The sequence below is a fragment of the Ambystoma mexicanum genome, chromosome 6q, assembly GCF_040938575.1.
Source record: "Ambystoma mexicanum isolate Mex_15411 chromosome 6q, UKY_AmexF1_1, whole genome shotgun sequence".
Taxonomy (NCBI): Eukaryota; Metazoa; Chordata; class Amphibia; order Caudata; family Ambystomatidae; genus Ambystoma; species Ambystoma mexicanum.
In genome coordinates, this window is record NC_090937.1 from 898650962 (window position 1) to 898675167 (window position 24206).

Here is a 24206-nt window from a genome sequence, read left to right on the forward strand (position 1 = left end):
AGGAGGTAGAATAAAGTGTTAGTTAGTATGGCTTAATATTATGCTGTCAGGCAGTCTGTATTTCTATCCAGGTTTCCGTTTATGATTGCAACCTTTAGTGAAATCAATGGGAAATATCCTAATATGCAATCTGTCTGTGGCCATAGTAGTTTAATGGCCATTGTTAATAGTCTACCGGCTGGTGCCTGATTAATTGAATTCTATGCTGATTTGTACTTCTATATAGTGGGTGCCTAGTTCTAGTGACGCTTAACATCTGTAGGCCGGTGCCTAGTAGACGGTACAAGACGCAGGTTGCTTCTGTATGAATACCAAATCTACGCCCAATATGTGCCAACTCTACACTCACAGTGTTTTTTTTCAATAAAGATGCTTGGTTGATATCTGCATGAACTGTCCGGCATAGCGTTGGATAACTTCCCAAGGCAAACGTGCCAGTGCTTTGTTTAAATGGAAGCATCGGTTGCTGTAATAGTGGTTCATTTAACCTAACTTAGGTTTAAACTGCAAGTTTCCTTTTAGAGAATCGTGTTTGCATTCTTACTTAAAGAAAAGTCTACAGAATGTGGTTTATTTCAATAATACTGTTAAGTAGTAAAGATTGGCTGTCTAATATAATGTTAGTAAGCTACCAAAACCGTTTATGTAATAATTTCCTTCTAAGGAAAAACGTCAGTTTTTGTCTAACACTCTTAACCTAACTTGGCCTTGTGGATGAGGACCCAAGACATTGCATTACAATGAGACGAGCAACGTCACTTACCTACATCGGCAAATCAGGTTTCTTTCAAGGGGTTCCTTCTATCTGGATTACGGCGCTCAACATATTGTCACGAGTGCCACCATTCTTAAAATGAAATCATATAGTGTCATGGCCGCACCACGTTGAAAATCAAGCGTGGTGATGTCATCACATTATAATGATGTTGGCAATAAGTTGAAACGCTATCTGATGGTTACTGTCATGCTATTTCTTACGCTCTTTGATGTCTTCATAAATTATATCATGTTAAGGGTTCCAACGGTGTTGCAAATGTTTCAGAACAGAAAATTAGTATCTTAGTCATATTAATTCTTTGTGTTATTCAATTTCCTTGACATAGATATGCTTTTATTCTCTAGCGCTGCTGATTTAAAGCAGCCTATTCAACTTCACAGATTGAAGTTCACACCCTATTGAGCTTCCTACTTACATCAGATGCTGTACATAATAATGTGTTTCCTGAGACAATATGAGTATCAATTAAAGAGTCAAAAGTCTGCATTAAGCTTTCTGTCATACTTTAGTCTTAAATCATTGCACACCCCATGAGTCATTCGTAACTTCAGTCACCAATAATACACATACACTCTCAATTTTATCAGTCATATAGAATCCAGTATAAGGCAGACTATATTGATTGGTCTGGTAATGCTGGGATGGTACATGCATTACAACGTATGTGAGTGAAGTATGAGTTCATATAATGTTCATAGTCACATCAGAAATGATGTCATTGTTTGTGTACACTCCCATGAGTAAGTGACATAAAATAACACAGTCTCACATTCTGTGTGAACTCACCACCTCTTTGTGTAAACTCCCATGTGTACGTGACATATTATAATGCAGTTTCACATTATGCATGTACCAACCATCAGTGATTGTTGTCCTTAGTGATAATACAGATTCGTAGGAAGTAATCAATTGTGTTATCTGAATTCAGTCCTTCAGAGATTGTTCTCAGGAGACATATTGTTCTGTCCTTTTTTTGGAGTATTGTCTTTTCCTGGTCTCCCATCTTCGGGTCTGATCCGATATGCTCAACTCTGAAGAATTTGATGTCTCTTTTATTCTCCTCTCCAAGATGCTCATTCTGCCAATGTTCCGCCATGGCACTCTTGCATTCTGATGATGTGAGGTTTTACAAATGTTCTCTGATTCTGATTCTCAACTCTTGAATCGTAGTTCCTACATACATTTTATTGCATGCACATACTATCAAATATACCACATATGGTGTTCTGCAATTGATGAATTATTGGATTGTTATAGTTCTCCCATTGATTGTGTTATAATTGTGGATGTTATTCATGGCGTTTTTGCACATACTGCAATTGTTGCATTTAAAAAATCATTTCACCGGTTTCCTAGTTAGTAGTCTGGTTTGCAGTTTCTGCTTGTTTTTGTCCATGAAGCTAAGGCTCAATCTAGTGCCTAACATTGGAGCTTTAGTGTATGTTATTGTCGGTTTCCCTGAGATGTAGTCTTTCAGCTAAGGGTCCAATTGTAGTATATGCCAGTTCCTCTGGAAAATCTTGCAGACTATACTGTTGTTTTCTGACCATTGGGTTATCAGTCTTATTTTGTCACCATCTGGTGTTGCTTGTTTTATTTTTGGTTTTAGAAATTCTTTGAGATCCTTGGAATCAATCTTGTTTCTAGCATTGGAAATGCAATTTGTTGCAAAACCTTGCATAAGAAATCTATTTTCAATAAATTTACATTATGTATCATAAGTCTGGTTTGTACTACAGTTCCTCCTGGCTCTGGAGCAAATTATTGATATGTATAGGTCTAGAAATGTTACCTCTGTGGTAATCATTTCCACTGTGAACTGTAATCCAAAGGCATTCTGGCTTAGGCAGTTGCAGCATTTTTCTAACTCTGTTTTTTTCTCCATTCCCTATGATGAAAATATCACTGATGTGCCTCAGCCATTTGAAGATTTTGCCTGATAGGGTTGGGTGAGCCTGGACATGCTTCAGTTAGAGCCGTCCTACAAATAGGTTCACCATAGAAGGTGCAAAACAGGTGCACATGTCAATTCCCTTGTTTTGTTGTACAGTTTTTTGTTGAACAGAAACGTATTGTTTAGTACGAATCTCAGCATCTCCTTTATCATTTCCACAAACTGGTGGTATGAAGCCGATAAGTTCCTAAATGTGTGGTCAATTGCGTGTAGTGCTATTTCATGGTCAATACATGTGTATAGAGCTTTCACATTCATTGTCGTCGTCAAGTACTGTTCATTCCATTGTATTTGGTTGATGATCTCCAGGACATGCATGGTATCCCTTGTGTAAGAGTTTAATTTGGAGACCGCTGGTCGTAGAATGTTGTCAATGTTTTTTTATATGTTCTCAGTAGCCCACTCTATGCCGCTGACAATTGGTCTTACACCTGTTAAATTGGTATATTCTTTATGGATCTTTGGCAGAAAATGGGTGATTGGTATTTTTGGTCTACTGATAATCAGAAACAATCTTTCATCATCATCATTAATCATGAGTTTCCTGTGCCATTAATATACCAAAGTTTTATGGTTCAGTGTTGTTTTACTCACAAAGCTTCTGTTAATTATCCTATAGAAGGCTGGGGCATTGAAATGCAGGGTTGTCATTTCAATATAATCTCTTCTCATGAGGACCACAATGTGTCCCTCTTTGTTTGCTTCTTTGATGATGATGTCATTGTCGTATGTTAGGTTTTTGATTGCGATTGGTTGCATTGAGCTCAAGTTCTTGTTGAATTTCTTTTAGGAATTCCTTTCATCCTTGTCCATTCTTGTTTCAATGTCCTTGATTACTTTCTTGTGGAAGGCGTATATACAATTCCCTTGCTGGATGATAGTGATAAACGTTGATTTAGGCTTCAGTCCACTCTCCTTAAGTATGTTACAATGTATATCAAGATGGTCAATTAGTTCAGTTTCAGGTATATTTAAAATATCCTCCAGTGATAATAGTACCTTAGTGTCCCTGATGTTGGTAATGGTTAGATCACTGTTAGGATGTTTGATAGTCTTGATATCTTTTATTTAGTCCAGGTTGTGAAAGAGGATTTCAAACTTCAGGTTACTCACAAATTTGAACGTTTCAATTTGGAGATTAATATAGTTCATGTTATTTTTTGGTGTAAATGGCAGACCTTTGTTAAGTGCCAGTGTGGGCATCTCATTTAGGATTCTGTTCGAGAGATTGAGGACCAGGTTTATGTCCTTCCTATTCCTTCCTGTCTGTCTTCAGAGCGTGTTTTCATTCTTGGTTTGTCTCCTACGTCTCCTCTTCTTCCTCCTAGTCCCTCCTCTACAGCCTCTGGTCCTGAACCTGCTGTTGAAGTATCTTGTTTCGGATGGGACCTGAAATCTTACTTTTTTTACATTGGTTAATCTCGTGCCGTGGTGGTACCTCTTGATCTGCTCTAGAATCCCACCTATCAGAGGTATTTGGTTATTAATTTGATTCTCCCCCTTGCTGTCAGCATCCAAGATTGTTGGTGAGGTTCCTGGGGTACTGTTGCATGGAAGTGCTTTGTACTTGTCATCATATTTTTGTTGGAACCTGTATACTCTGTCATGTCTGTAATCCTTGTCGTCCCTCAAAGACTTGTGTGTCTTCCTCAGTTTTACTTCGTCTTAGTGTTGGTTAAGAATGGCGTCCATTGTTATATAATTCTTGGTTTTGGTTGCTTCTGGTGCATCTGCTTCCTGCTTTTCTTTTTCGATCTTTTCCCTTTCTGTTTAAATTCTTTTTTCTTTTGTGTTCTCTGTTCGCATGTCGCATTAGTAATTCAACCACCTTCGTTGAGCATCTATTTAGGTTGGTTTCACATTCCTCTGCTAGGTCCGAGTCATCAGTGTTGTTGAAGTTTGCTAGTAATAAGATTTGCATTCTCGGAAGCAATTGCTAGTTTTTCAAATAGTTCTGCATAGAAGCTATCTCATAGTATTTGGTTATTTTGCGTATTTATAATCTTTCTAATTTGATGCATTCTTTCCCATAGGCTGTCTGTGTTTAGTGTTCTGTTCCTGAAAGCATTGTCTGTGCAGTCCCTTGCTGAAAAAAGGGCCCTTGTGTCTTCGTCTCTATTGACCCGGTAGGTGGTCATGTTGGTTTGAGTCCTCTCTAAGGTGGCTGTGCTCCCTTACTTGAAGTTTAGTGGCAGTGAGGAGGTGAGTAATGGGTAGTGTGCCTTCCCTGTATTTGTTAACAATTGTGGTAATCCTTTAGCTGGGTTGCCTGGCAGCAGAAAGTAGTGTTGAGTGATACCAACTAGTCAGTCAAACAAGTCAAGTTTAAAGCCCTATGTTATGTACATCAAACCTATTTTGGACAAGCTGCTTCTTATCTTTGTGAGAAGATCGCCTCTTATAGGCCAGCTCAAAATTTGCGTTCAGCATGTCTTTGTCTTTTGTGCCCCTCAGTTTTGTAAAACTACGGTGGGTGACATGGCATTTTCAGTGGCTGCCCCCACATTATGGAATTCTCTTGCACTGTCTCTGTGCTTGATTGACAATCATTGGCCTTTTGAAAAGCCCTAAAAAATGTTTTTTATCCTTGAGATAACTGCTTTCTATTATCTTGTTATCTGTCCTGACAGGGTATTCTCCACTAAAGCGCCAGGATAACCTTGAGTCACAGAGCGCTCTATAAATGACTGAAAAATAACATAACATGTAATAAGAAAATGGGCATCAAGAGTAAAGCAAACATGAATAATCTTTTACTCTTGATGCTCATTAATACATACCATGTCACAGTATAAAAATATATACAGATTGGCCCATCAATGTATTCCAGTCTTACCATGAAATGAATACCTATCATGTTTGCTTTGCCCTCGATTCCCATGAAATCATGCCAGACACAATAACAGATATATATAAAATTGACCACCAATGTAGTCCAGTCTTGCCATATAATTTCACGATGAGCATCCAGAGTAAGGCAAAGAGGAATCAAGAGTAAAGCAAACATGACTCGTCTTTGTGTTACTCGTGATACCCATTTAGTTGTTATGTGGCAAGACTGGCCTACCTTGATGGACCAGTCTGTATTTATTTTGATACTGTGTCACTACATGTTTTAACTGACATCAAGAGTAAAGCAAACATGATAAGTGTTATTATGTGACACTACTGGCCTGTTGTTGAGCCAATCTGTATATATTTGATACTGTTACATTTCATACGTTAATGGGAATGAAGCAAAAAGCACATTTTATTCATGTTTGCTGTACGCTTGATGCCCGTTTTGTTATTATTTTGCAAGACTGTCGTATGTTGGTATTGCAGTAAAAATATATATCCTGACTGGCCCACCAGCTTAAAACAGTCTTGCCACATAATACCTAAATAGGCATCAAGAGCAAAGCAAACATGAGTCATGTGCGCTTTACTCTTGTTTCATGCTTGCTTTACACTCGATGCCCATTTTGTAAATAGGTGGGAAGAATGGCCTACATTGAAGGACAATCTGCATATAATTTTTACTGTGCCACCGTAAAACGTATAACCAGACTAGCCATCAATGTAGGCCACTCTTCCCATGTAATACAAAAATTAACATCAAGAGTAAATCATGTTTATGCCCATTTTGTAATTTCATGGGAAGACTGCGCTACATTGATGGGTCAGTCTGGATATATTTGTTACTGTTCCATAGTAAAAAAGATGTCCAGACTGGTCCAATATTAAGTTTATTCTTGATGGCCGTAAACACATGCAATATGGGGGTTTGTGGGAGGTAGAGGCCCGTGCCCTCCTTCTCATGGTATCACACCATTCACAGACACTCAATCCTCCTCCCATGGCCTTTCAGGGCACATTATTCCCAGCGCTCAAGGGTTGGCAACACTTTAGGACAATGAAGGTTTTTATGGGACTGTGTAACTCTGGCCTGTCTCAACGGTTTGTGGTTTACAACCTATTCCCTTGCTCATGTTTGCGGCCTAGGCCTGGAGTGCTGACTGTCTCGCTACATTTAATCTTTGTACCACAATATGGCTGCTAATATCTAAGATGGCTGCTATTCCCACATGTGCACTACACCTACAAAACATGCAATAATATATTTGTGCAGGAGCCCAAAGGGCACTCCCCTCCCCCTTGGACTCTTACAGTATATGTGGATGCCTTTACCTTATCGTAATGTGCTTGACATGCAGGAAGATCATGTCCCCTTCCCAACATTACCCCTTTTAGTTAATTCTACATGAACAAACTCCCTAATTAGCCCATCCTTAGGTGTCCCTCGCCAGCGCTCCTCTGCAAAATCTTTCTGACTCTACATAAGGTTGTGATCCCTTCTTTGGAATCCATGCTCTACATACATGATGCAAACTGGTGGGAATTGCCTGGTTGTAGTTCCCAGGTTTCACCTCGTGAGATTTGGTGGCCGTGATATTTCTGTAGCAGTGGGTAAACTTTGGAATAGAGTTCCGCTTAAACTTAGACTGACTGAAAATCATTTGACCTTCCATCATCTACTCAAGACTATTTTGTTTGCTAAACCATTGTGGGCTATGGTCCTGTTGTGTTCTTCCTCATGCTGAGATGCCTTCGGGTGAACGTGCATGTAAGAAATTCTCCTAACATAACATAACAAACTCTGATCTGATTGGGCATACTACTCAGGGGTACATGTCATATATACACATCTCCCATCTCCAGCTAAATCAACCCAATGCTCGGTATAATGCTCAGTCAGGTGGGGAGTAGTCATAGTGCCAGGAGGGTGAAAGCGCTGCTTTAAATGCACCATGAATGGCTTGTTTGTGTCATCTGTTTGGAAAGCACTGTCTTTTGTACTGCGATATGCATTAGAAACCCCAATTGAAATCATCATCATGGCACTGCTAGGTACTGCTTTGGCACAACATTGAATGTCCCAATTGGCAGGTGCAAAAAAAGACCAATATGAACATGATAATGGGCACTGGAATCTTCACGATCACCCCCATCCAAGATGGTGCCCATCCGAAAAGTCCATCAAACCAGTCATCTTCTTGTATGCCAGCTTCAGTTTGCAAGTGCGATCTGAGTATGTGCACTGCTCCTATTTTCTGCATCAAGTAGCCATTCTCTGCATCATTTGGAGGCACAAATGTGCAGCAAGATTGGAAAATTGCTAAACCCCACCCCCCACCCATAACCGTCAGGAGGTCAAGCACCTATTGATTCTGAAGGGCCATCAATCTTAGGGCACGCATCCCAACCTTGATTGCATTGAGACCTTGTTCTGTGTCGTTTGCCAGCTGTATGACATCCCATCTGATCATTTGGATCCATTTGGCACTGGTGGCTGTTTGGACCCCAGGCAGAAATAAAGATGCGAAAAATGCTTCTTCTTTTCTAAACAGTCTATGTTCATAAGGTATTTCTTTGAGCATTTTGAGCATTTGGAGGAGTCTTGAAAAAGATAATTGGATCTTATTTTTCTGCATAAATTGCTTTTCTTTTCTTTCTGAGGCAAAACACAGAAGCTGGGGCATGGTATCAGGTTTCTTGTGGGCCCCATTGTGACTGGAGTTGAGGTCAGAGCATGCACATCCTTTGATCCCACTGCAAGGTGTTCTTCACAGGATTGCTTAGTGCAAAGTGGTCAGTGAGCAATAGCCCTTCCATGATGGTGGGAGGTGCAAAAATGCCTGCTTTTCATACACCTAATAGTAGTCCATTACTGCAGCTGTACCTTTTTTGAGGTCTGAGATGAACAGTGTCTTATTGCATTTGATGTTAATCCCCACAACATCAGTTCCTTTACTATACAAGCATAGTTCATGAGTTTCTTGCTGCTGCACTGTTACTGGCTTTTCCATTGCTTTGACCCATGTTAATTTTGCAACATGTTAATTCCAGAATTATGCACACACTGTATTCACTTGAGCCAATACTTCATATCCGAATCCCACTAACCCTTCTGCTGCACAACTCATTGATGCTTCTTGCCACCTGCCATCTTCGTAATGCAGACACTGGGTGCTTTTGGTGTTTTGTTTACATTGCAACTGATCAGGATCCATAGTTTCTAATTGCACACTTTATGCCTGGAATGTGTCTCACAACATACACAGTGCCAGATGAATCAGGCATTGAACCATTAAAATTGGTAGTTCTTCTGTTATTAATACCTTGAGTGCCCCTGACGCATGTGGTATCAGAGAACAGACATACCTACTTCCATGCACTCTTTTCTTTCCCACATAACTCATCTCTTTGTACCAACTATTTGAGAACTCTGGATGATGCACATCTTCTATTGTATCCAAGCCTAGTCCATTATAATGATCATGTCTATATTTTCTAAGTTGTTTTCCTTTCTTGTTAAACTCATGTTATATATACTTTCAAGGCACGTGATGAGATCAAACGTATCGCAAATGGGGCTACCACTTCTCTTTTTATTATCAACAATGGTGGCTGTGGGAACAGTGTTGTGTGTATAAAGTTTTTTGGTCACATTTACATCCTGATTTCCCCCTTTCTACACGTTAGCATCCTGAATAGACACATTAATGGTGGCATTCTTTGTATATACCCCCCATCTTTTATATGCCCTCCCCATATAAAAGTACACTCCAAATATACTCCTAAACCCAATGTAAGTATTGGAAATTGCCCAGCAATGTAATGCATTGCACACATATACAAATAGGAAAAACTTGACATAGCACTAAACACATTACTTTTCCTAATATAATTAGAACTGCTGGAGCTCGCTGGATCCATTGTGATCGCCACTTAGAAATCAATGTTTAATTATATGAGGCAGTTGAGAGCAGGAGGAATATTGATCAAGACAAAGAAAAATATATAGCAGAGAGAGGAGTCAAGAGAGAGATAGAGAAAGAGAGAGTATGGAAAACTGTGAGAGTGCAATTCCTAACATAAATGAGATCACCATCACCAGGGAAGAGCTGCAGAGGGGGTGACGTTGCAGGTGTGTCTGATGTGGTGCCAGTTGCTTCGTCTTTCCAGGAAGGCACAACCAGTTGAGAGACACATTGTATTTGCTTTGTTAGGGAGGACTGGTAGCTACTAAATTCCTTCCCTAAAATGGATGATGCTCTAGGAGCGTCTGACGCTCGCCTGACAGGAGAGACCACTGTGTGCATGTGGTGCCCCATGACCACTTTGTGGGTCAATAAATGATGGTCTTTACAGGTCTGTGTGAGCAAACTGAATAATGCGAGTGGGAGACAGTGCCCCCACTTCTTTTTTAAGGTGATGCACAGTTTCAACAACTTGCTTTAAAGCAGGCTGTTTATGTTTTCTACTATCCTGTTGGCGTGCGGGTGGTAAATGGTGCACATCCAATGCCTGATGCCCAGTAATGTTGAAATCTCTTTGAAGCGGTCATTGAAAAAATGTGTGCCATTATCGGTCCTCAATACATCCCACCCACCCCATCGACGGAACACTTACCACAGTAAAAATTAGGCAGCGCACTCATCATCAGGATGTGTACATGGCCCCGACTCCACCCATCATGAGAAAGAACAGAAAACCACAATAAGGTAATGCCATTAATTACACCTTTTGCCCTTGTCTGCATTATCAAGGTGTAGTTCATGGAACGGCCCACTATGGTGGGGCAGGTTTCCTCTGATTGTCCTTAGTGTGAGGCCTGTGTTGTAAGTTTGGCACATAGTGCAATTTGTGGTCATGTTCATCAATTTCACTTGTAGGTTGGGGACGAACCTGTCTTACTGAATGTCTGCTGCGATGTGCTGTTTGGAAACGTGTGATGGGTGGTGTAACTGGTAGAACGAAATTAGTAATATCTCATGGGGCATCACCATTTCCCTGATATTTCCTGTCCCCATAAGAGTTCTGTTGGAGACTGTTTACACCCCCTTTTTATGCAAAGCTATGTTTCCTCCTGCGGCGGCCCTCCCTATAACTCAATCAATTGTGCAATTGGTATGGCATTGTATGAGGTAGGCAACTGTTCTGCATTCAGTGTCAGCATGGGATACTCTGCCACTTGTGGCACTGAGAGGTATGGTGCGTTTTTTGCTGTCATGTCTGCAGCAGCATTCCCGAGTAAGACCTTGTCTGTGTTATTAGTGTGGGTGGTGAATTTTACGACCGGCACTACAGGTGGTTGGGAGACTGCATGGATCAGTTTGTCTAGTAATGCAGCGTGTTGCATGGGGGATCTGTCTGCCCTCCTGAATCCCCTTGTCTTCCACCATGCAAGACCTGAGTGTACTGTGATGGTAAAATATGCTGAGTCAGAGTAAATGGTCACGTGGCACCCATGTGACGCTTGTAGTGCTTCAATAAGCGCTATGAATTCCGCTGCTTGAGCTGAGAAGTGCACTGATAACCTTTTCTGCACAAGTGTCTCATATTCCCTATCTACTAGGTGGACCACTGCCGCCTCTCTGTATTGTACGCATGTGTCCTGGTCAATTATTGCTGACCCATCAACAAAGAGGACCTCCCTCATTTAAGTGGTTTGTCATGTCCTTTAGGGATATCATCTTCCTCAGCCTCAAAAAAATGACACAGTCATGGTTGGCCAAGTCTTCTTCAGAACATGTTTCAGTTAGGAAAGTGGCTGGTTTAACAGTTTTACATCGTACAATGTGAATGTTTGGACTAGATAGAATAATCTCGAATGCTGACGCTCGTTGTGTGGTCAGTGTGGATTTAGAAAATTCTACTATTACTATAGTAAAAACTGCGTGTTCAACATACAACGTTACGGAGCACCCCATAATGATAGTTGAGCTTTTATCAATGGTGAATACTGCTGCAGCAAGTGCTTGCTCACAGGCAAATTGCCCCTGCATCACTGAATCTAGAATGCCACTGTAATAGGCCAAGGGATTGTGGCCCATGGAGCTATTAAGGGTCCGAACCACAGTAATCAGTTGTCTGTTAGAATGGGAGAATAGGTAGAACTTTTGTGTGTAGTCTGGGGTTGCTAATACTGGCCAGTTGAAAAGACCTCTGTCAGGCTTGCCACTCCATGGTAGCAGTACAGATGCTGGTGCCAGATAGATTGCTTGGTTCCATCATGGCATGGACACATCCGTGAAGTGCAATCTAGTTGAATTCCAGATTGTGCCCGCCTATCATCAGACACTCACACATTGAAAATGATGTCTAAGCTCTTGGATGCTGTGTCTCAACAGACAATCTCCCTGTCCAATGCTCCTTCTGTGCAAATCCCTCCGTAGAGTTGTTTTCCAGTTTCTGCTCACCTTCTTGTCCTTCTGTCTCCTGTTTTCCAATCCTGCACCCTGCCTTGCTGCCCTCTTTTCTGTTTACCTCCTGCTTGGGTTTTCACATGAGCTCTTTCTTACCGTTGACACCAATGATATCCCGCTACTCACATGGACGCTTCCTGCTGATAATCCAAACTCCAAAAGAGCATTGTGTTTTCCGCACCCCATTCTTCAGGAAACAGAATCAATTGCAGGACATTCAACCAGGGGTTTTTCTGGGAAACCTTTTTCCCTCGTTCTGAGCCTTGCAGCCAGATCTTTCCTTGGTCCCCTATTGTGGGGGTCCAGAAGAAGGGATTAGCGTGCTGTGTTCTTTAGCTACGTGCTGTGCTTCCCCAATTTACTGTCAAGAAATTTGGTAAGTGCCTTGACTTCTCACAACTTGAGATTCCAATAAATAAGTTAAAATCATGGCACAACTTCTGGACTTCATGTACCATGAAGTACAGGCACTAAAGGCAGACAATGCCACATTGCAACACTGATGGCTGCAAGAGAAACATTAGGAGTAGAACCCACTACATCCTCTCCTAACATGAAAAAATACAATGGCAACCCAAAAACACGGAATTCAATAATGCTTGCTCATTGTATTTTTCCTTCAGAACCTTGTACTTTTCTTCAGACAAGTTTGAAATCGCCCTGGCTTGGGCAACAACACTGTAACGCTGGTCAGCCCGGCTATGAGGGATTACCACACTTTACTACGCTCTTTCAAAGAGATGTTTGACTGGCAAAAACTTAACTTATTCTGCCCAGTAAACTTTCCTGGACATAACTGAGGGAACCAGTGACATCATGATCTATATCACCTATTTCAGGCAGGTTGCCGCTGAGGCAGGTTGGCCAGAATCAGCACAATTTGCCTTATTACGGTGCAAGCTACATGAGGAAATTATAGTCGAACTCACAAGAGTGCCCTCAAACAAACTCCTGGGGCAGTAGTCCCATTCAGTTGCATGTTCATACTACCTGAATTGGGAAAAAAGCACTTCTGGAATACCTTCAACTCCATTTACAAAATGGTATCATCAACAAATCCAAAGCACTGTGTGGGGCTTTGCTCTTCATTGTCCCCAAAAAGGATTCTAAAAAACTGCATCCGTACCTGGACTATAGAGGTCTCAACAGTGTTTGTTTGTTGTTTGTTTGTTTATTTACTTATAATGCGCACAAGACCCGAACGTAACCGGGCACAGCAGTACAGAAAATGCGAGGCTTGGGGTTCCATGGTTACATAATTTGTGTAACAGAGTTACAGATTACAAGCACAGACAAAAATATATACAGGCCATAGACGGTAAATGGGCAGATACATACAATCAAAGATAGAATATATACAGACCCTAGGGGATAATTACAGAATGTAAGCAAGATAATCTATATGCAGAGACAAGAGGGTCATCAGAGCATTAGCCTGAAGGGAAGAAATACAGATGGGCAGCAGGATAGTGACAATATATTTATATATACACTGGGAGGTATTAGATCTAGTAAGCAACTAGTCGTCGGCAGACTTCAGTATGTTAATATAATTGGATCTGAATTTCAGATAAGGCTGCTCCTCACATAGGGAATGTGGTAATGAATTCCATAGTTGGGCTGCTTGGACTTGGAAGCTGCCTCCACCAGCCTTCGCCAGTCTGAATCTCAGTATGATAAGGCTATTAGCATTGGTAATTCTTGCTGGTCGGGTAGAACTTCTCTTAAGGAATCGGTCCATAATACAGCTGGGTGCAGCATTATTCAGAGCTTTGTGAACGAGGGAATACAGTTTTTAGATGAATTTTATTTTGGGTGGAAAGCCAGTTATTTTGGCGTCTAGTCTTTGATATGTGCAATTTTCTGGATATTCCAAGAGCTGCTCTCAAGGCATTGTGTTGTAGGATTTGAATTCTGTGGATGATAGATATGTTGGCACTGATGTATAGGGCATTGCAATAATCAAGCCTAGACAGAATCAGGGCTCTGGCTAAAATAATACAATTGTCATCTGAGAGAAAGTGTTTCCCTGCTCTAATGAGTTTACAAGTGTAAGCTGTGGCTGAAGCCATGGATTTTACCTGTTTATCGAAGGAGAGGGTGGAGTCCAGGTAGAGGCCAAGTGTCTTCACCCCCTTAGACACCGTTTTGATGTTGCCATCAATCTCAAAAGAGATGTAGTATTGGCCTTGTTTTTTAATATTAGTATGAGTACCCAGGATGATTAACTCTGTTTTCTCATAATTAAGGCATAGACCGTGGGTAGCCATCCATTCCTGGATGATGAGATACACCCTATTTACCAAGGCCAAATCCCAGGAAAGTGGGAGGAGAATCTTGGTATCACCTGCATAATTAGTGTAGGTGATATCAAGAAGGTCCAGATCATCAAAAGGGGGCTTAGAAAATATGTTGTATAGGGTAGGGGAGACGCAGGAGCCCTGGGGGACTCCGCACAGAATAGGGATCGGCTCAGCCACTGCCGAAGGGGAGAACACCCTCATGGTCCTGTCGCTGAGGAAAGATTCAATCCAGGTTATCGCCCCCTTGGAGAAATGTGCAGCTGAGTCTAGGTGTCTGCATGAGATCTTGTGGTCGACAAGATCGAATCAACTGACAGGTCCAGCAACTGGAGGAGGGCTCTTTTACCTTTGTCTCGTAGTTCATCTATTTGAGATTTCAAATCGATGAGAGCAGTCTCAGTACAGTGTTGGGGACGGAATCCTGATTGATGTGCTCCTAAAAGCTTATGTTGTTCTAAGAATTTATTTATTTGGTTGTAGGTAATCTTGTTCAGGATTTTAAACAAGAATGGGACTGTCGTGATAGGACGGTAGTTAGTGGGTATGAGTGGGTCTAGGGTTTTCTTTTTGAGCAAAGGCAGTAGCCAGGATTGTTTCAGGTTGGTAGGCACAGTGCCAGTTGCAAAAGAAGCATTGATCAATTTCGCTACAGATGGGGAGAGTTCTCTGGCAGCATCTTTTATAAACTGGCCCGGGCATAGGTCGCCTTGGCAGTTGGATGGCTTGAGAGAGAGGATTACTTTTTCTACCGCGATGATAGAGGTATTTGAGAACATGACTCGCACAGCTGGGTCCTGTTCCTTTGAGGGGGGGGTTGGTATTCAGATTGTTAGTCTGTGATGGTTGAAAGAGGGAGGTTTTTATGTTGGCTATTATCGATTGGAGCATGATTATTTTATTTGATAGTGCTTGTTGTATATCAGCACACCATGTTTTATCTTTAGAGCATGTATCCGGAATAGGAGTGGGTGACTCTAATTCCTTAAGGATAGTAAACAGTTCCCTCATACTTGAATTAGCGTTAGATATACGCTTGTTGTATGAGTTACGCTTTGCCATTTGGATTTCTTTTTTGTAATGGGAGGACATTTCCATGAGTTTGTTTTTATGGTCTTCTGAGGGGGTTATCCTCCAAACGGTTTCACAACTCCTCTTAAGTTGTTGTAAGTCCTTTAGTGCAGGGGTGAACCATTTGTTTAGATGTGATTTGGGTTTACTTGGTCTGAGTTTTAGAGGGGCAATATTGTTCAGTGTAGTTAGCATAATGTAACCATCATGGAAATATACCCTCTATCTCTTATCCCTGACATCCTAGAGACTGTAAGGAGAGCAGCCGTCTTCACCAAACTCAACCTTAGAGGTTCAGACCATTTGCTTCGAATTAAGGAAGGAGACAAATGGAAGACCACATCCCTAACACCTTTCGGTCACTTTGAGTGTAATGTAATGCCATTTCAGTCTGACAAATGCCCTGCCTGTCTTTCAATGGTTTGTTTATCATAAGACACTTTCATTTAACAGCATCTCAATGCTGCTGGACTCCCAGTGCACTTTATAAATGCAAAAAATAAATAAATATCTTTTCTGATCTACTCCTACACTCCGTGATCATCTAATTAGATGACATGTTGATGTTTTCAAGAAAATACATGTGAAGAAAGTGTTATTCTGGCTCTGTAAAAACCATCTGTTGATCAACCCAGAGAAATGCTTTTAAAGCATTAGCAAGGTGCCTTACCTAGGCTTCATACTCTCCAAAGAAGGCATCCAGATGGATCAGATAAAGGTATCCACAAACCAAAACTGACCTACCCCTAAATCAGTCAAAGTTATACAAATATTCCTTGGTCTCTAATTTTTATAGAAAATGATTTGCTGCATATGCTGATATTGTTCTCCCCCTGAACCAGGTGCTCAAAAAGAATGTAACTTTTGTTTAGAATTCCATCACTGAAAAAATGTTTGTAATCCTGAACGAAGCTTTTTCAACTGCTCCGGTTCTTTGTCAACCCGAACGACTGAGGCCATTTATCATTGTGGCTGATGCCTCTGACAGAACACTTGGAGCGGTTTTCTTACAGAAATTGGACAATAATGAAGAACACACCTTCTCATACATTTCTCATACCCTTTTGGTTCACATAAATAACTATTCAGTCAAAGAAATAAACTCCTGGCAATCAAGACCGCCTTCAAAGTATGGAGACATCTCTTTCTCGGGGCTAGACATCCTGTGGAGATCAGAACAGATCATAAAACTCTTCATGCCCTACAGAATATTGAGTGTCAAAACAGTGACAAGCCTGAAGGGCCTATTTCTTTGCACAGTATAACTTCTTTGTCACTTATATACCTGAGTCCAAGAACATAGTAGCCAATGTGCTGTCCATAATGGTTGGTAATGGGAAGGGAGACCTAACCATTACAGAAAGGATGGTGAATCCCTGCACCTTTGTGTTCCACGTCAGCACTCTTCTACAAAAACCTCAGGCAGGCACTTTGTTTTACCCCAATCATTAAAGAAGGATTGCTATGTAAAAATTACAAAGTCCTAGCACCAAACATTACTCTTCAGCAAGATATCCTAGCTAAGTGGCACAACAGCAGAAGCGCTGGAGACCGTATTGTGCTACCCACCATACACGTATTGAATAGATAATTTTGGTCACCAACTATGTAGTCGGAAGGAAAAGAATATGTCAAATCTTGTTCTAGTTGTGCTCAGAATAAAAGAACTACACAAGCTATCATCAGTCATCTGGAGCAGCCTTCTCTGCCATCATGTCCTTGAAAAGTCATTGCTACTGACTTTGTCGTTAATCTTCCACCTGCACAAGGATGTACTATGATTATGGTAACAGCAGACGCATTTAGCAGTCAAGCTCATTTTACACCATTTCCTCAGCTTCCTTCAGCTCTGGTCATGGCGCCAACCTTCCTAAAATAAATATTCTGCCTTCATGGGTTACCATCCACCATTATTTCAGACAGAGGATCACAGTACACCTCAACATTCTGATTCCATCTTTGCTGGAGCCTGAGAATCAAACAAGCACTGTCCTCTGGATACCATCCACAAACAAATGGTCTCATGGAGTGGACCAAACAGACCATGGAGCAGTGCCTATGTTGTTTCGCCACCTCTGCCCAGGATGACTGAGTTTCCTTACTCCCTGCTGCAGAATTTGCATACAATAATACATACCATACTTCTCTCAAAACGACATCCTTTCACTGTGCTTATGGATTCCACCCTACTGCCTTTCCGGTCCATCTACATGTGTTTACATCTATTCTTTCAGTGGATCAACACGTAAGCAGCATTCATGAATGACAAAAACAAGACTTGGTTGATTCACAACCTACACAAGCACAGATAAAATGATATGTTGATAAACATTGCTCTCAACAACCTGAGTACCATCCAGGAGACAAAGTGTGGTTATCGACGAAATACCTACCCAAGAGGTTATCCCCTTCAAAGTTTTCCCCCCTATTTTTGTGGCCATTCCTTATCCTTCAGGCCATTAACCCAATAGCGGTCAAACTGGCTCTCCTGTATACCTGTAAGAGGATCCATCCTGTTTTCCATTCCTCCCTGCTGAAGCTGTACGTGCCGGACACTTGCTCGAGAAAGCAAACAAAGGTTACCATTACGCAGTTGATTGACACATCTCCAGAATACGTTGTCTTCCGCATCTGTGATTCTCATTACTTCACAGGGCGTCTTCAGTACCTCGATTGGGCCAGCTACAATGCCTCCGAGTATTCCTGGAAACCAGTGATCAATGTGCATGCCCAACGATTAGTAAGTCACTTTCATCAACTACACCCCTAAAAGCCCGGTCCTGCCGGCCCTGGGAAGGGGCTTGCAGTCAGATGTGCCGCTCTGTGGACGATATGGAGACGCTGGCGCCGGAACACTGCATGGTTCCATCACGGCAGGGACACATCTCAGAAGCACAGACTAGTTGAATTAAATATGGCACCTGTCTATCCTCCAACACTCGCACATTGAAAATAGTGTCTAAGCGCTTTGACGCTGTGTCTCAATAGTTAATCTCCCTGTCCGACACTCATTCCTTATGATTCCACTGTTGTTTTCCAGTCTCTGTTCACCTTCTTGCCTCCTGTTTTCCAATCCTGCTCCTGCCATGCTGCCCTCTTTTCGATTTACCTCCTGCTTGAGTTTCCGCTGCTTCCTGAGCTCTTTCTTACCGTTCACACCAGTGATATGCCGCTATCCACATGGACGCTTCCTGCTGATAATCCGAACTCCAAAAGAGCGCAGTGTTTTCCCCACCCCATTCTTCAGGAAACTGAATCGATTGCAGGACATTCAACAAGGGTTTTTTCAGGGAAACCTTTTTCCCTTGTTCTGAGCCTTGCAGACAGGTCTTTCTTGGTTCCCGTATTCCGGGAGTCCAGGAGAAGGAATTGGCATGCTGGGTTCCTTAGATACATGCCGTGTTTCACCAATTTACTATCAAGAAAGATGGTAAGTGCCTTGACTTCTCACAACCTCCTTTAGATCATTGAAATTAGTACAAATCTCTTCTGTTCATGTTATTTTGCTGTCGCCCTTCTGAGCTTCCCTGAGGCCCTGCAACAGTGGTCTTGTGTATGCTGCATTATCAAGTATCCATGCCCTACAATAATTGCAAAGTCGCAGGAATTTATGAAAAGCTTGTCGCCTCTTTGGGGATTTTGAAAAGTATTGTCACAGTGTTTGTGAGCTCCTTAAATTCTGCCTGTACAATGTCATTAAGAGGGCACCAATCCTGAATCATTCTCCAACTCCACCCTTTTGCCTTTTTTATCAGGCAGATGGCTTTATTGCATGGGGATGAAGATGGTACAATTATACGCTGATTTAGTAGGACACAATTTTGGGGTATACAGTGTTTATATTGAAAGCTTTTATATATAAATAACACATACACCAAATTGTTTTTATGTTTAATTTTTTTATATTGAATATTGTTTTAACATTAATAAAGCTTTCATTTGCTAATACTTTTAATTAAATCAATTTAACAGTTTAAACAATAATTTAACATTTAAGTATACATACATATAATAATACTTTCATTTAATAATACTTTCATTTAGTGCATTATCTTTTTTGTCCACTTGGTGTTGCTCTCTCGTCCCTTTTCTTCAATTGGATGCATAGGACCATTGCGCACATTTTGGATTTCTCATGTCAGAGTGGATGGTGTGTTTCTTTGGAGTTCCATTTTTTTGTTCTTTTTGGATAGTTTTTTCGGTATCAAATCAACTTTTACAATTTTTTCCGTGGATTGCTTGGACTGTTTTTGGATAGTTTTTTTGAGTTTTTTGTGCGGATTTCATGGAATTTTCTCAGATCTGTTTTTGGTTTTTCAGTGGAATTCTTGGAATGCCTATTATGTGGATTATCTGTTTTTTCGGGGGGGTTTGTGGATTATCTGGAACCTAGCAAAGCGAAAAAGATGGGCACCACATTTGTGAATATTTGTAGTCGTAGTTAATCACATGTTATATCATGTCTGTTGTTTCACAGGAGCTAACTGAAAAGAGTCCAGAGACACCCAGACTCCAAGTAACTATGCATATAAATTGGATGAAATATCCAACTATTCAGTTGCTCTCATAGTGTCCCAGAGATTGGGTTTCTAAACCACGTTATATTTACTCTTCAAAATATTGCTTAGACATCCCCAAAAAAAATATTTTTTGTAAAGTCATTCTATTTAGTTAAATTCACTAAATACTCAAATGAGGCAGACTTCAGCACAAGTATAAATATCTTTGAGGATTCTAGTGCCAATGCATTTTGGAGTTATTCCTTCATCAGGGCAATCCTCTTAGTCTATACATTCAATATGATTAGAACATTACAGCAAAATAAATGTAACAATATAATTTTACAGTAAGAATAAAACACATAGCATGAATCCAAATGTTTCATGTAGTAACAGCCCATTTCATATGCAAAAAAGGGAAATACAGAAAAGATGTGTCAATTATTGGGCGATATTTTTTAACTTTTAGATTGAATAAATTATCCCATTTGTTACCTTCACAGGTTATTCGTTTAGCATGTGCTGGGTCGATTCGTGGTACGGCTCAAAAGCCGCAATGTAAACTACAGGAGCTGTTCAATGTAAACAGATCCCTGGTTAATGTCACATCCTAATTACTGAATTTAAGGTAAACCAATCTCTGGGACACTATGAGAGCAACTGAATAGTTGGAGATTTCATCCAATTTATCTGCATGATTATCTGGAACCTGCCATGGATCTGTTTTTCTGTTTTTGTTTTTTTAATGGAATTACTGGACCGTGGATTGTTTCTGTTTTTTTCTTTTACCTTTTCTATACTTTTTGGGTATTCTCCGACTATGGATTGTTGTTTTTTCTTTCTGTTTGGATGGATTACCCATGTCTGGATTTTGCTATGTTATATTCATTGTGTGTATTTTGGGTGTTCTGAAAGTTGGCGTTTGCAGTGGTAAGTGCAAATTATGATTTTTAACAGTTTATATTAGATGCAATACTATTGAGATATACAATGTTATCCTGTATTTCAAATGACAGTTCACATTCCTTTACTCTTTGCTGGTTGTCACAATTTTTTGTACTGTAGTTTTTTTCTCTCGATATAGTTTGTGCAACATGCATTTCTTGATGTGATTGTTCTTTCTTCAGATGTTTTAAAAAGCACCATAAATTAGGATTGCTAGTTTTCAAGGATTTTTTTATTCCATTGTGCCATCCCTCCAGTGTGTTATTAGTTTTGTCATTTCCGTGTATTAGTGCTCTTTTCTCAGTGGTCTCTGCTTACTTTTGCTATTGGTGTAATTCGCTATGCATGTTTTGTTATATGAACTGCTTTCATGTTGTTAATAGCATTTTGAGAAATATGTTTTCGGTATATGTTTTTTGTTATAAAATTCTTTTCATATATCGGTTTTGAAATAAAGACATGTAACCCAATTGTGTCCCGTATCCCTTCCTCCACCTCCCGCGACCAGGGGTACTGTCTTAGTCAAGGCAAGACGGCACTTGGTTTCAGAGTTATTCAAACTGGGGTCACCACATTCATTGTCCAGAGCCCCCCAGGGACCTGCTCTAAGTCTCAGTTTTCAGAGAAAGGTGGGGGGAGGGGGCGAAATGACTAAAGCCATCAGGGAACATTGCACTTTTCTGTACTGCACCATGATATGACAGGGAATACAAATTGCTAAAACAATCTTTCTATCAAATGGTCTGTCTTCAAAGAAGTCTGTTTCTGTCAGTTGTTTGAGAGGTATTGTAGGTTCAATACACAACACGGTGCACCACTCACATCCAGTCTGTTCCAATTACAACAATCAATTTTGCTGACACCACCAGACCTTGCAAATCTAGGTACAATATTATTCCTGACACAAGTTCAGGGGACACCATAGGTCAGAAAATGAAATAGACATCACTTGCCAACAGGCATTGCCAATTTGGGGTACTGCTTCAAGAAGCACTGTTATGCTCTACACAACCAAGTCAGGGTCCACAGGCACACTGGGAACCACCACCTCTCCTCCCCTCACTTGTATTATTACCATTGCTCTTATAACACACATGCCCGGAGTGGTGCACAATATTCCTTGATCCCTCCGTGTCAAGAGTTTCATCTGATAGGGTGAAGTTTCCCTCACTGATGGATGATTTAGTGGCACCTGTGTCAACCATGAATATAAATTGCTTGTTACCTATCTCAGTACCCACCAAGGTTTCATCATCTGTGTGGAGTGTCATGGACAGGACTGGGCACGCACAAGTTCTCTGTCCTAGTCAGGTTATGTGTTTGTGGCCCAAAATGTGAACTGGTTGTATCCAAACACGCCAACTCCTCCGTAGGGAACAACGGTGCCATTTGGCACTGTGTCGGTCATTGGCATGCCACTCCCATACATGGTATTGTGTTGGGGCATTGGTGGTTGCATCATGTGCGGGTTCTGTCCTGGGTAATTGAGTATATGCCTGTTGTATTTCATAGGACATGGAGGTCGCCCTTGGGGGTGATACTTGTGTTTGGGGTTGGGGTTGTGGGTGGTAGTTGTTACTATATGAGTTGTATCTCACCCCTGCCTGCTCCTGCATTGTCTTGCAAATGTCCCCACTTTCCACAGCTCCAACATTGCGAAGGACTGATGCCTGCTCCGCGAGCTCCCATACCGTCAAGTACCACCCTCCCCCTCTGAAACCGCCCTCCATCCCTGGCCAAAATGCTGCTATTCTCACATCTGGGGTTGCCAATGTCTGTTCCGCCACCTCCATTTGTGCATTTGAAAATATCGCCCCCTCAACTGCTATCTTTGACAGCTTTTTCTGCATAGTTTTGCTTCCTCAGCCTGCAGCCTCTGAGCTGTTTCCTTTTATCGTTCCTTCATTCTCTTTCAATGGTGTAGTATTATTTTTTTTAATCTCAGCCCACCCCTTCGCTTTAATGCCCACTATTTTGTTGAGCGCCCACTGAATCTCCTTGGTTAAACCCCTTTTGATGACAAAATAAAAAAGAGGAACTGATTGGTCCTACTGGTCCCCTGTCTCTGCACGCCACATGCCCCATAATGTACTGCATAATAGACTGCAGGTCTGTCGTGTTAGGGTATGCTCAATGCAGCGAGTCACACACATGCACTCTGATATTGTTAAAAGGCGCACCATCATGTGTGTCATCGTCCAACTTTACTCCTGGATATCCTGCTTTGACCCACACATCTCCAGCCTGATCCCCCATAACTGCAACAAGTAAGCTTTCCATAACTCCCAGGGCCAAGGGAATCCCTGCTGTCTGTTTTTCAAATGCGTAAATCCGTTTCCCGGCCCCAGAAGTAAGGGGTGTGAGCTGTTTAATCAAATTAACTGTATCCATTTGTGCACAGGGCACATAGTGCGTCCTGCCTAGGCCTCTTTGCAATAACGGCATCTGGGTATGTGTATTATTCCCTTCTTTATGTCCAATGCTTCCCTTTTTCTTTGCAAGTACCACCCAACCAAACCTATTCCTTAACTATGGTCCCCACAACCTTTCCAACCGCAACACCACCTCTGATGTTTGCTCATCCACTGTATCCCATTCATCTTCCCTCAGCTCTCTGTCTGTGTCCTTGTCAAACCTCACCGTCCCATACCCTGTGCTTCCCACTCACCCAACACCACCTCCCTCCTTTCCAATATGCACATCCTTTATTGCTCTCTCTCTAAGCTAAGCAAAATGTCTCTCACTCTCCATTCATCTACCTGCTCCCCTTCTTCCCTCCTCCTTCCTGTGCTGCCCTCAGTCCGGACAGTTCTACCCATGTGCCCTCCAATGTCGGTATGTGGGGAAATAGGATGGTTGCTGGGGTGAGCACGTTTGATGGGTTTGTGTATTCCATGGCTGGACAGGTGGTAAGTGGGAAAAGTCCCTGTATTGTCGCAGACATCACATCTAGAGCGACCTCTTAAGCATTTTGAATCCCATCACATCAGGGTCCTCCACATCCTCTATCATTATCCACAAATCCAATACCTCTTGCTTTTTTGAAGCTTTTTACATTCATATTTAGTTGCTAAAAACATGTCCATGTGGTCTAGTATCCCTGCATTGTGGGTGCCCTGCTCTGGCCAGGAGTGGGGCATCCCTACCCCTTGTGACTCTACCACCCATTGTTTATGATACTTATCAATTGTGTCCCTCTACAATGGTAATGTGCTATACATGTATTCTAATGGCGTCCACCCTTCCCATTTGCGTGCCCCAAAAATCCCAGCCTTTACTAATATGCACTCTGCACGCTACAGTCCCAGGAGGATAGCTCAGCGGCAACGTGCTTGCCTTGGAAACAAGACGACACGAAGCAACACAGGTTTGATCCCTGAGTCTGTGCTTAGAAACCTCTTGGTATTA